We start from the raw sequence: 13,810 nt of genomic DNA on the forward strand, positions 1-13,810 counted from the left end.
CCTGTTTTCCCGGAGAGCTTGGAGGATGGATGATCAATACTATTAGGATGGCGTTGCATTTTTGACTTGCTGTTTAAAATGAACACTTTTTAAAAAAACGCAGACCTCCAATGACTAGGGAATGAATGCGCGTATGGTGCGGCCTTCCAAGATCCAAAAGCTGTCCCCTGGGTAGCATTTACGAGCCACTCTAGGGAACGGATAATAACTGCAAAGGAACTTTGCTGTGCAGTCTCTGATATCTGGAATTTATATTAATCATTACTTCTCATGACTGCTCTGGGAAGAAAGCAAATGAAATATTGACGGAAGACCTGCCATGTGTTGAATTTGAAATCAAAAGCTTTCACAGATGGGAAAGCAAATACATTGGAATCCTGTTTTAAATGTCTTCGATGATCTGTGGGTTTTGTTTTGTTTTGCTTTGCTTGTCTGTTTTTAAGTAAACTCTGCCCCCAACTTGGGCTCGAGCTTAGAGCTGGGAAATCAAGAGTCACATGCCCTTCCAGCTGAGCCATCCAGGCACCCCTTAAATATTTTACTTACATCAAGTAAGTTGGATAATTTTCTTTCAAAAATCTAATTTCATGAAAACCCTGATATAACTTGATTTCATTATGTTCTTACTTACTCTGTAAAGTCAGTAGGTATTTATGCAGTATCCACTGTGAGACTTAATAATAAGATTATAAGGTGCTCCTGTAGTTTGTGGGCTTGGTTGTTTTTCTTGACATTTTGAGCTGGGCATCCATCATCTCCCTCCCTCCCTTACTGCTTTTGTCATGTATTCAATGTAAATATTCCAGTATCTTTCTATTTACCCACCATTTCTCTTCTGCTGCCTAAAACTCTCTACATCTTTAGCCATATCTTTTTTTTTTCCTCTGAGATCAATCAACCTGCAAGTATTTTATATTGTTGCTGTAACAGGGTTTGCAGGAATTAAGCTATAATTCCTAAAGGAATGGGGAAGATTTCTGTCCAAACTGCTCCATGTAACAACTAATAGAGTAATATTTCATGCCAAAAAGTACTTAATGGTTTTGATGACAGTAATAAATAAATACATTAGAAAAGAATGGGATCTTTACTCTCTATCTTTTAAACACAAGGAAACTTAGACTATTCCAGAAAGAAAGTATATTCTCTTATTAAGACTCTTTATGTTCTTGTGTGATCATGAGTCACCTCCCAGCCTTCGCTTCTTTCTATGAACCAAATCCAACTCCTTTAGGGTTTTGTCATGAGCCTTATTTTCAATAATATAAATTATTCAACTTATCACTCCACCATATTCACAGAGTATTTAATGTATAGAATAAAATGTAAAAGGCCATGACAATTTATAAAGGCAGCGCAGGTGAGGGCCATTGCCCCTGAGGGCTGGAAGTAGTGGGATTCAGAGAGCCACAAAGGTTTCTATTTCAGTTTTTCAGAATTTCATCTCTGGTCTTTTAGCCTGGAGTTGACTTGCAGGATGACCCTTTCCACTGCCCTTAAGTCCAGAAAATGTAACACATGGATTGGTGAAGAACCTTCTGTTTCTCTTCCTCTGCTCATCTTGAGAGAAGTCGGCTTTCATGTAATTTTGTCCTGCAGGTAGATAGCTGTGACCATCACAGAGTTACAGCCCATGCATCCTGACATGACTCTCTTAACCCCTGAAAATGCAGAAGAAACTCCTGACAGGGGCAGTTGGTCAGTCATGTCAGGGTCTGACAACTAAATGGGTGATTCTGGTCAAAGCAACTTTCAGAAACAACTAGAGGCCATTTTAATTTCCCAAAGATATCAGTAAAAATATTTGAACTGCTGACTTCTAATGTTCTAGAATGACCCAGGACCACAATGGGTCTATGAGGCCCACCTGAAGTCTCTCCGGTAATAAGGGTCAAATTTGTTGGATGGGCTCTCATTTCAATTTCCACTTTAAAATGATTTGTTGTTCATTCAAATAAGCTATGTTTAGCAGTATTTAATGACGTAGAAAGGTCACCGTATGGGTTTGGGCCCTCGTTCACCCAGTACCTAGCCTAGGGTATGATAAGGCAGTGTGGTTTTACCATTATGATCGTGGGTATGGGATGTCAGCTCTGCTTACTGGCTCATAGATGATACAACTGGGCACATTTCTTAATTGTCTTGCATTGTTCTCATCTCCAGAAATGGAGAAATCACAGTTGCCTCCCAGGATCACCATGAAGATGTACTGATAAATAAAAAAGTTCTCCTCCTGGTTCCTGAAGCGTGAATGGTGTACCATCAATTCCATGCTGACTGTGTTATTGTCCTAAGCATGACTATATGTACACAGCTTGAGACTTTCTCCGACCCTGATTTTTGGAAAGCTAACTTTAACCACCATGGTGATGACATCTGTTGCTTTAACTAATTTTTTTTTTTGAAGATTTTATTTTATTTTATTTTTATTTTTTATTTTTTTAAAGATTTTATTTATTTATTTGACAGACAGAGATCACAAGCAGGCAGAGAGGCAGGCAGAGAGAGAGAGAGGAGGAAGCAGGCTCCCTGCCGAGCAGAGAGCCCGATGCGGGACTCGATCCCAGGACCCCGAGATCATGACCTGAGCCGAAGGCAGCGGCTTAACCCACTGAGCCACCCAGGCGCCCCAGAAGATTTTATTTATTTATTAGACAGAGATCACAAGTAGGCAGAGAGGCAGACAGAGAGAGAGAGGAAGGCAAGCAGGCTCCCAGCCAAGCAGGGAGCCCGATGCAGGGCTCGATCCCGATCCCAGGACCCTGGGATCACCTGAGCCTAATGCAGAGGCTTTAACCCACTGAGCTACCCAGGCGCCCTGCTTTAACTAATTTTACAACTCTAAACATGGCCTAGTCTGACCTGAGTGAAACAAAGACACAAGCAAGCCAAGTATAGGAGCTACCTTTCATACCTCTAAGATGAGTCTGACTTCAGCTTTCTGAATAGACCTGAATTCTGTATCCACCCATCTCCATCCCCCATTCCCCATCTCTCACTTAGGAGTTACCAAGAAAAAAATTTTTCCATGAAAGATTTGCTAAGTTAGGCCATGATCTGCTGGTGGAAACCAAGGCCAAGAGGAGAACCCATTATACGAACTCTAAAGTGTGTTGAATGTGGTCTGAATCTTGGCAGTGCTTGGCAGCAGGGCAAAGCCAGGCTTACATGGCAAGGAGAATGCCTCTGACAACCTAAGTTGTACTTGCTAAAGAATGAGAAGCACATGAGAGATCCCTTGATCTCACTGTGCTGAGCTAACAAGACCAGGTGTGATGGAGATGGTCCGATGATACACATCAATTAATTCAGCCTCACCTTCAGATACAGTCGAATTTCATAATAAAATCGGACTTAAAAAATGAGTACCTAAATTTTCAACAGCATTTCTCAATTCTAGTTCTTTTTTTCTCTATATTTAGATACTATTTGGAAAACGGAACAAGAAATTACCCTTTGAAGCCATGACTAAACGGAAACCTAACTAGTGTTATTGGAGTTTTTGACTAATAGCTAGTAGATTGCTGTGTCCCACACCACTGTCCTGCTGTTGGCCTAAGGGAGACCAGGAGGATTTCAGAAATCATACTGACTGTCAAGAGCAGATGTATTTTAATATTTAAAATTAAATTTTCCAGGGATTGGTATTGATCTGACTGATATTGAATACCAGGGAGTGGTACTGAAGTATTCATACTGTTTCAAGTACTGTATAGTGCACTTGGAAATGAAAGACAATTATCTTTTTATGTTTGCAAGTTTTTTCTCATGGGATAAATTGAGCTGGTTAATGTTTTGTCAAATCATGCTTTCTAGGCTATGTCATTTTTTTTTCCTGCTAGCATCAAGCTCTTTTTTAACATTTGAGAAACTGATTTTTTTTCTCTTGCTCTTTTCTCTTATTTCTATAGGCAAACTATATCTCATAAAGTATCCTTTTTTTTTTGTCAGCTCAGGATCAGTTGACATAACGTTTCCCATAGTGTGTGTGTATTTCAATTCTTTGTAAAAAGTGAGAATTCTGGGGCCTTCAATGCTTCTTGGCCCCGAGAGAACATTCCATGCCACATACAGACATTGGAAAGAATATCCCAAAAGGCATTTAGTTGGAGCATTTACCATCGTGGTTCACATAGCAGATTTTGTCGACAAGACTTTGTTCAAATCAAAGGGACCATGCCAAGTGATTCACGACCCCTGTAGACTCTCCTAGATCCTTCAGCCTTTCTTGGAACTTGCTAGTCATTTAAGAGACTTTCTGGAGCCAGGGTAGGGAGATTGGGTGTAGAAGGGGAGACATGATATATGTAGAAAAATGCAGAAACAACTTAAAGTCTTTGTGAGAACTGCATTTAGCTTCAGAACATTGAAATAATGAAATTTATTTATAAAGGAGAATTTCTTCCATGTGTCCCACATGACTTTTTTTTCCCTGGGAAATATCCATCCAAGCAAAAAAATTATTTGTTAAAAAAAGTAATGAATTTGCATTTTGACATTTCCTCTCTGGGAGAAAATAATGCTAACTCCAGGTTTGGAAAGTTCTAGAGTAGGATTAATTAATTGACTCTTCTGATTTAAATACAATTCCAGAGTTAATCAGAAACAGGCGCTGCCATCTCTGTATCAGTTCCAATGGCAAATTTATATTTATTTTTTATATTTTAAAAAAGATTTTATTTGACAGAGACACAGTGAGATAAGGAAAACAAACATGGGGAGTCAGAGAGGGAGAAGTAGGCTTCCCACCAAGCAGGGAGCCCAATGTGGGGCTCGATTTGGGGCTCAATGCAGGGCTTAATCCCAGGACTCTGGGATCATGATCTGAGCCGAAGGCAGACTCCTAATGACTCAGCCACCCAGGCACCCCCGACTTATGTTTAACTGAACTTACTATCTCAATTTGAAAAAATGTATTGGCAGCGCAGGGCACAACTATGATTAAAAAAAAACAAAAACAACTTTCTTCAAAGTGGATTTTATCCTGATTTTTTGTTTTGAAAAATTGGAAACATACAGAGAAGTTGAAAGAATGATAAGAACACACTCTCCCTCCCAGCCTAGATTCAATAATGTGAATGTTTTACTGTGTATGCTATCTCCATGTTTATGATGCATACAGGTTTTCTCCCTGAACCCCCTGAATTGCAGATGTATGGGTGACATTTGACTCATAAGCACTTTAGCAAAAATAAGAACATCTCTTCCCAAACCACAATTCTGTTATTGTATGTAAGAAAATTAACATTAATTTCATAATTAATATAAATTATTGCATATTAAAATGTCCTTCATTGCCCACAACATATCTTCAGTAGCTTTTTTAAAAATTTTTTTGAAGTCAGGTTCCAATCAGGTTAAAACACAGTTTAATCAAGAACAGTCTCTCCTTTTTTCCTCCCTACATTGCTTTTCTTTCTTTCTTTATTTTGAAGACTCCAGACCAGTTTGCCTATGGAATGTATCATATTTGAAACTACTAATAGTTTTGGGGCGCCTGGGTGGCTCAGTGGGTTAAAGCCTCTGCCTTCGGCTCAGGTCATGATCCCAGGGTCCTGGGATCGAGCCCCGCATCAGGCTCTCTGCTCAGCGGGGAGCCTGCTTCCTCCTCTCTCTCTGCCTGCCTCTCTGCCTACTTGTGATCTCTGTCTGTCAAATAAATAAATAAAATATTAAAAAAAAAAGAAACTGGTAATAGTTTTGATATTCCTTCTGATCATTTAGAATCACAAAAACAGCAGTCCAAGACCTTAGTTTAATGTATTGGTAAATAAGAGTTACCAAAAAGCTCTTATATTAGTATAGAAGCCTTGGGAGATTTAGATTAGACAGAGTAAATTTGGCAGGAAACAAAATAGTATTTTGGGATCACAATGTTTCTAAGTTTACTGGTTTTTAAATATTCTAAAGTCAAAAGAGAGGGAAATGATCTCTTTAGCGGGCCATCATTCTTCAGTGGATATGTTTAGCAAATGGCGGGGAATGGCGGTTTGCAGCTCACAGGAGAAATTGCTGTTAGAGAAAACGAAGTTGTTTGTGTAACAGTGTGGCTTGGGAACTGTGGGCACAGGAGACTTCACATTTCCTTCCACATGTACAAGTTTATATATGTTTTTAAGAAAAGATATATGCGGGAAGTGAAATGTGAGAAAACCATCTTCTTTTTATAGTTTATTTAGTCTCTTCACATATGGAAGTATATATAATTATAAGTGTGTATACGCACTGCATATCTATATTGTTTAGATCTGAACAGCCAGAAAACAGCATTACTGTTACTAATACAAATAAAGTCTATCTCTTTGGAATCAGGTATTTTATATTGACGTGAAAGGGGGGTTCGTAAGTAATGTTGGCAACGTTCAAATAACCTCTTTAGTTCCCATTTTCATTTACTGATGGAATTATTTAGCACTTACAATGTACCAGGTAGTATACTTGAGGCAGGAATGCGAGATGAACAAAAGAACGTGATTCCTCTCCTTGAGGGATCCCAGTCTATGGGGAGGAGGCAGAAATGTACTAAGTTACAGCTGTACAAGACTTGGTATAATAAAGGGACATAAAAGGTGCTTGACCCACAGCAGAAACTCAAAAAATATATTTTTTAAAAATAAATGGATGAATGAATGAAGGAATCATAGAGTAGGAATCATCTAGTGATTCCTAGAACTGAAGAAATAAAAGATTATAAGGAGGAGGTAGAGTTTAAGCTGTGTCTTAAAGGCTGTACAGGAGTTTTCGAGAAGACAAGGATGGTTGAACATACCAGGTGGCTTGTACAAACATGGGAGGAAGAGTTTGGGAAACATGCGTAGTTCCGTTGGTCTAATGTCAAGGTTCCCATAGAGTGGTGGTAGGGGTTGTGGTTGAAAAGTGGTCGGAGCACAGACAATGAAGAATAGACAACTCTATTCTAGAAATGGTCGGAGGCCAGTGAAGAATCTTGAGTAGAAAATTGATGTACTTGGATTTTCTTTTTTAAACCTTTCTGATGGCGGCAGAGAATGAACTGAAGGAGGAAAGAAAGCGCTGATTAAGAAGCTCTTATAATAATTCCCGGAAAAGACAATGAATAAGTCAGTGACAGGAGGAACAGAGATGAGGACAGACTGAAGAGCAATTTGGCCTAGTAGTCAGTTGTTACTGTAGTTATTAGACAGGACTCTGCATATGCATTTAGTAACTGAGGACTTTGATAAATTTTTATAAGAGTTAGAAATGAAAATGTGTCATGTTATTTTAGTCTTTAGCTATTATCCAGTTTCTGTTAAACTTTTATAAGCAAAGAGATCTTCACTTTTCTTTCCAGTCCTGATTATTTTTACAGCTTTTAATATCGAGATATAATTCACATACCACATAATTTATCCATTCAAAGTGTACAGTTCTGTGGTTTTTTAGTATAATCACAGTTGTGCAGCTATCACCACAATCAATTTGAATGATTTTCATCACTCCCGAAAGAAACCTTGTATCCGTTAGCAGTCACTCCCCATTCACTCATTTCTTCAGTCCCTGGAAACCACTAATTTACTTTCTGTCCCTGTGGAGTGCCTTCGCTGGGCACTCTGTAAAACAAAATCCTACAGTATGTTTTGTGATTGGCTATGACCTTCAGTTTTGCTCACCATTAGAGCCAGGGAATTGGGAGGGGAATAAGAAATAGAGAAATCCTTTGAGAATCTGAGTTCAGACTGTATAGTCCAGACAAGAGATAGTTGTTCAGAGCTCTGTAAGAGGCCAGAGAGAGACAAAAAAAAAAAAAAATTTTCAGTAATGATGCTACTTCTAAATTGTCATTAAAATACATAATAATATTTCTATGCATTAAACACTTGTTAGATGCTTTATGTACATAGCTCATCTATTCCTTACAACATATTTATGAAGTAGTATTTCACTTTTTTACAGGGAAAGAAATTAAGGATTGGGCAAGAGGTTACCTATTTTGTATCTCACTTTGTATGAGCTCCAAAGCCATGCTCTCAATCACTGTTGGAGAAGATGAAGCACCCTGTTTTTTAAAATCTCCAGGTAAATTTTTCATTCCTTTTTTATATGCCACTTTTCATGATCTTTACATTTTCCTCGACTTGGAATAGCTCACCTATCCTTTGGCTACTGGCCTCACGTTTTGAAGCTTTAGGAAAACACATTAGAGGAATGAATAAAGAGGTTGTAGCATACACACACACACACACACACACACACACACACAAAATGAATATTACTCAGTCATAACAAATAGTATCTTGCCATTTGTGACAACATGGATGGATTTAGAGGGTATTATACTTGGTGAAATAAGTCAAACAGAGAAAGACAAGTGTAATATGATTTCACTTATTGTGGAATCTAATAAACAAAACAAATGAACAAACAAAAAGTGGGAGGTACAGGCTTCTAGTTATGGAATGAATAGGTCACAGGGATAAAAGGTACAGCATAAGGAATATAGTTAAAGGTGTGTAATAGTGTATGGTGACAGACGGTAGCTATGCTTGTGGTGGGCACGACATACTATATGGATTTCTCAGATCATTATGATGTACTCCTGACAGTAATGTGATATTCTGTGTTGGCTATACTTCAATTAAAAAAGAAAATAATAGCAACCAAATATACTATCTAAATTTTTAAAAATAAGCACAATGGGCATAGTGTATCACAGAAGCATAAAACTTCAATAGAGGACTATGGTATAAATATTGCAACAAACAAGAAAAAAGAAAACACACATAAAAATATGTCTTTCTTAAGAGATGGTAGGACTAAGAATCTCCCAATTTCCCCATCCTTAGATGGCGTTGGGAGAAAGCTCCATTGTGAAAGTGGGTCAGGGTGGTTCCTGTTTAATCACTCAGCCAAATGAGTAAGACCCCCTACTTGAAAAATACAGGTATTTATATAATGCTTATGATTACAGAAATCACATTTTATTTATTATTTCTTCTCAGTGTTTTGTGAGAAACATGATAATATGATTCAACATTAAACCAACTCTGGTTTATTGCTTGGATGTGGGCTGTGCCATGAAGACCCCATGGGGGTCAACTATGCATCAGCTGTCAGCTCTATATTCTAGCAAACCTCCTTGAGTGAAGTGGTTCTGAGAAATAGCTTGTCTTTATTTTCTTTCTTTCCCACTCCCCAGTACCCTAATTTACATTTCTCCCTTGTGCTGTTGTCTAAATATCCCTTGAGATTATTGTATCAGCCAAGTTTAGTTTTGGAAAGGTGAGATGGCTTTTCCCATCTTGAGTTTAATTTTAACAAGCATTGTGAAAATTAACCTTTTCAGGTATCAGAAGGGAGGAAGGTATGTGTGAATGCTGCAGAATGTAGGAATTTACTTGAGGTTGTCACTTAATGATTCTCTAGTTGAAGATGATTTGATGAGACCACAGTATGGGGGAGGATTTACCAAGGAAAATAAAATGCAGTTTTTGGAAGGACCCCAGAAAGTTGTTTCATGGAACCCACTGCCTCAGGCATCACAGTATCCTAGGCACTCAAGGACCATGAGTCTGTTCTCTTTATAAAGAGATCTTCATATATGTGACTTCATAAATCCTGTCCTTATTTCAATGTCTTGTGAACAAATCAGAGTATATTGAGTTAGTCTATGGAGACTTTGTGTTATTTACTCTTTCCTAAATGTTGGAAACTGACCATAGTCAGGGAAAATACAGTCTGTGAGGTCAGCTGTTATGGACAGACAAAGAAATTGGGACACATATCTCTCCCACATCAGCAAAAACAACAATAGCATTTATTCACCACTGATAAATATACTGACACATTGGCTCAGTTAATCTTCATATGTCCTAGATGAAGTAATTCCCATTATATCTTTGTTTGACATATAAAGACACTATAGATTATAGAGTTAAATAACTTGGCCAAAACCAAAATGACCACAGAATGATAGAACTGTGTGTCTAATTTAGGTACGTTTGATCGAGAGCACATCTTCTTTTGTTTTTAAGAGAATTGATTTATTTTTTAAATTTTTATTTATTTTCTAAAAGGACTTTATTTATTTATTTGTCAGAGAGAGAGAGAGAGAGAGAGTGCGTGAGTGAGTGCACAAGCAGGCAGAGTGGCAGGCAGAGACTTAGAGAGAAGCAGGCTCCCTGCCCAGCAAGGAGCCTGATGTGGGACTCAATTCCAGGACCCTGGGATCATGACCCAGAGCCAAAGGCAGTGGCTCAACCGACCAAGCCACCCAGGCGTCCCTAAAAAAACTTATTTTTAAGTAACCTCTACACCCAAGGTGGGGCACAACCCTGAGATTGAGTTGCATGCTCCACTGTTGGAGCCAGCCAGGCATCCTGAAAACACATCTTCTTGTCCATTCTATATGTATATGCATCCATTCCTAACATGGCTATGCAACATAATGATATGGTTACATTTTGCAGAAGCATAGCTAGTTCTTTGCCCACATAACCAAAGAGAAGATAGTTCGAGCGTATCATGTTATAAAGAAAGTAATTTTTAAAAAAACATTTTATTTTTAAATTTTATTTTGAGAAAGAGTACATGAGTCGGGGACAGGGCAGTGGGAGAGAGAGAGAATCTTCAGTAAACTCTGTGCTGAGCGTGGAGCCCAACTTGGGACCTGATCCTAAGATGCTGAGATCATGACCTGAGCTGAAATCAAGAGTCGAACACTCAACTGACTGAGCCACCCAGGTACCCCTTAAGAAAGTAATTTTGATTTGACTAGCTGTTAATGTCACTCAGCAAGATGGTTGGGTTCACTGGATTATGGAACTGGTCAACTTCTCTGTGCCACACACTCTGCCTCATGATGGTAGAGGGACATATTTATAGAAGAAGGGGAGGAATTGACAATGGTTATCTTTAGAGGTTATCATACCATCAATTCCCTATTTTGCTGTTGTTATTAAATCAATTTTTGTTATTAATTTTTATAATGCTTTGTCAATCTCCATGAAGATGACCATACTATTTTTCTCCCTAGACCTATTGATGTGATGAATTTTATGGTTTTTTTTAAAAGATTTTATTTATTTATATGTCGGGGGTGGGGGGAGAGAGAGAGTGCGCGCACACAAATGGGGGGCGGCAGGCAGAGGGAGAAGCAGGCTCCTCACTGAGCAAGGAGCCTGGTGCAGGACTTAGTCCCAAGATCCTGGGATCATGACCTGAGCCGAAGGCAGATGTTTAACTGACTAGGTCACTCAGTGTCCCTGATGAATTTTATGAATAGACTTTCTAATTTTGAACTATCCTTAAATACTTGGAATAAATCTCTCTTGAACATGTCTTTATCTGTATGATTCTTCATGAGATCCTTAGCTTCTGGGATCTGAACCACATCTATGGAGGCTTGTAAAACCCCCTGATTACTCTCTTTTTTGCACTTCTTTACATACATGGGATGTAGTTTTTTTTCTTTTTTTATCCTTAACACAGTGTAGTAGGGGTCCCCCTACTTAAAAAGCTTAAAAAGCATATTTTTGTTTGCAGTTTTGGGACTTGTTACCACTGGACTGTGTCTCCTCAGTTTGTTTCTACTTCCTTCCTTTGTTTCTTCAGTGAGTTCTGTCATCCTGGTCATCCTTTTAAAAGTATTTTGGAATTTATGTCCAATTTTTACTGGAAACAGCTTATGTTTTTGTTTTCCATTTTTCTTTTGGATGATTTTCAGGAAGAAGAGAAAACTGAAATCATGGTCATATCAGAAGCCCCGATAGGGAAACAGAAAATTTTTATAGAAGTAAATATACAAGTATTAAGTTGATTTTCACAAGCTCTCAATAGGCATTTTAGAGTTGAAATTAAGAAGTGAAAGGTTTCATTGTTTATGAAAATATGGATGAGATTATTTTAAGTTACTTTTTAAATCTTTTTTTCTTTGGTAGCAAATACAGCTCTCTGGTGGAAAGCTTGAGGCAATTTATATTGCTCCAAGGGCAAAGTTTTCTCCTGTATCAACTCCCAATTGTATCTTAAAAATGTATAAATTATAGATGTTTAACTGATAAGGATTGTTTAAGTGACAGTTGGGTGCAATTGGGGAAAATGCTTTTTCTTGAAGATTAACCTCAATCACTTCCCAAATTGTGAGGGTCTGAAGAACAAGTCTGAGAGTTAGCAAGAGGCCTCCAGGGTGGAGGTACGGGAAAAGGAAATTTGCAAAATTGTCTTTAGGAGTCAGAGAACACTAGGGAAATCAAGAAGGAGACAAATGCAGTTTTCCAAACAGCTAACTTTTGGAACCATCTGAGTAGGGACTAATTGCAGTTATTAACTATTCTGCGATTTTGGTAGAGTAGGTCTGGATTTTTCACTAGGCAATAGATTTTTTGAGGTAAATTATCAACAGTAAACAGTACAATTACAATTATGTCTGTAGAATAGAGTGTTTTAATATCCAAATGTTCTTACTGTGAGTCTTTTTAAGGCCGTAAAAATGGATTTACATTTGATTAGAAACGATTCTTCTGGTGCCGGAGCTGGGTGATCTAGGCCGTGGAGACCCTCTCCCAGCCCCACCTTACACCTGCTGCTGAGATAATGCCCACAGTTCTTTTTTATTTATATATTTATTTATTTGACACAGAGAGATTACAAGTAGGCAGAGAGGCAGGCAGAGAGAGAGAGGAGGAGGAAGCAGGCTCCCCACCGAGCAGAGAGCCCAATGCGGGACTCGATCCCAGGACCCTGAGATCACGACCTGAGCTGAAGGCAGAGGCCTAACCCACTGAGCCACCCAGGCGCCCGATAATGCCCACAGTTCTGAGGCTTTTCTACCCCTAAGGGCAACAAGCAGGCTGTATGTACAAGTTACAGTATAGGAAGCAATACCACCGGTTCTGAGCCCTCTTATGGGCATTCACACATCCACATTGTGAACAAATGTGTGAAGGGACAAATCAGGATTAAATGCGTTCTTAGAGATGCAGTCCTGGAGAAAGAGGATGTATGTGCTTTTATGCTTTCAGTGTACTTTCTGGCTAATTATATCTTATGTCATTCTACACTTGCGGAGCATTTAATAAATAAAGTGATTTATTGCTAGTAGAAAATAATAACATTTGATAGTATTTTCCAGCATACAAAATGCTTTCATGGACATTATACAATTTGTGATTTCTTGGGAATGTTTAGTTAATATAGATTAGTTGCTTGGGGACCCCTACTACACTGTGTTATCAAGAAGACAGGTTACTTCATGGATATCTGGTTTCAATGCAATATTACATGTTAGAGAGAGTTATGGTGGTAATAAATTTACTCAAGATATTTTTAGAGGCTCTCATGGTGGAGTGAAATTGTATGATGAAAGGCGACTATAGACATTTCTAAGGAGCTTTTAAGGATAATACCATCTTTTCTTCTTCTGTTTAAGATTTTATTTATTTATTTGACAGAGAGAGAGAGTGAGAGAAAGCAGGGAGAGTGGCAGGCAGAGGGAGAGAGAGGGAGCCCGATATGTGGCTCAGTCCCAGGGCTCTGGGATCATGACCTGAGACAAAGGCAGATGCTTAAATATCTGAGCCATCTAGGTGCCCCTAATACCATCTTTTAAAAACAGACATGTTGAAGTTATCTTATAGAGACAAGATTGAAACCCAATCTGGAAAAGCAGAGCTGTGTAATGGGTACCTGAAGAATATGTTCATATATTTCCTTCTTTCTTTTTTCTACCAAGAGAGTTAGGGCTTCTCTATCTTTGTTTCTGTTTGTCTCTATCACACACACACACACACACACACACACACAGATACACACATTCGGTATCAACACTGAGTTGGAGTGTACTTGTATTTCA

At 38.5% G+C, this 13,810-nt stretch overlaps 1 protein-coding gene and 1 long non-coding RNA gene across 4 annotated transcripts in view; one reads left to right on the forward strand and one right to left on the reverse strand.

The window, feature by feature from the left end:
- RHOJ (ras homolog family member J) overlaps window positions 1–13,810 on the reverse strand; it is a 78,352-nt gene that overhangs the window by 46,190 nt on the left and 18,352 nt on the right. The window lies entirely within an intron of this gene.
- LOC309866419 overlaps window positions 1–13,810 on the forward strand; it is a 128,787-nt gene that overhangs the window by 11,571 nt on the left and 103,406 nt on the right. For both annotated transcript variants that reach the window (XR_014312642.1, XR_014312643.1), the window contains exon 2: window positions 7,915–8,037. This is a non-coding gene — a long non-coding RNA (uncharacterized lncRNA). The remainder of the gene's footprint in view (window positions 1–7,914; window positions 8,038–13,810) is intronic.

This window comes from Mustela nivalis (genome assembly GCF_964662115.1).
Source record: "Mustela nivalis genome assembly, chromosome: 6".
Lineage (NCBI taxonomy): Eukaryota > Metazoa > Chordata > Mammalia > Carnivora > Mustelidae > Mustela > Mustela nivalis.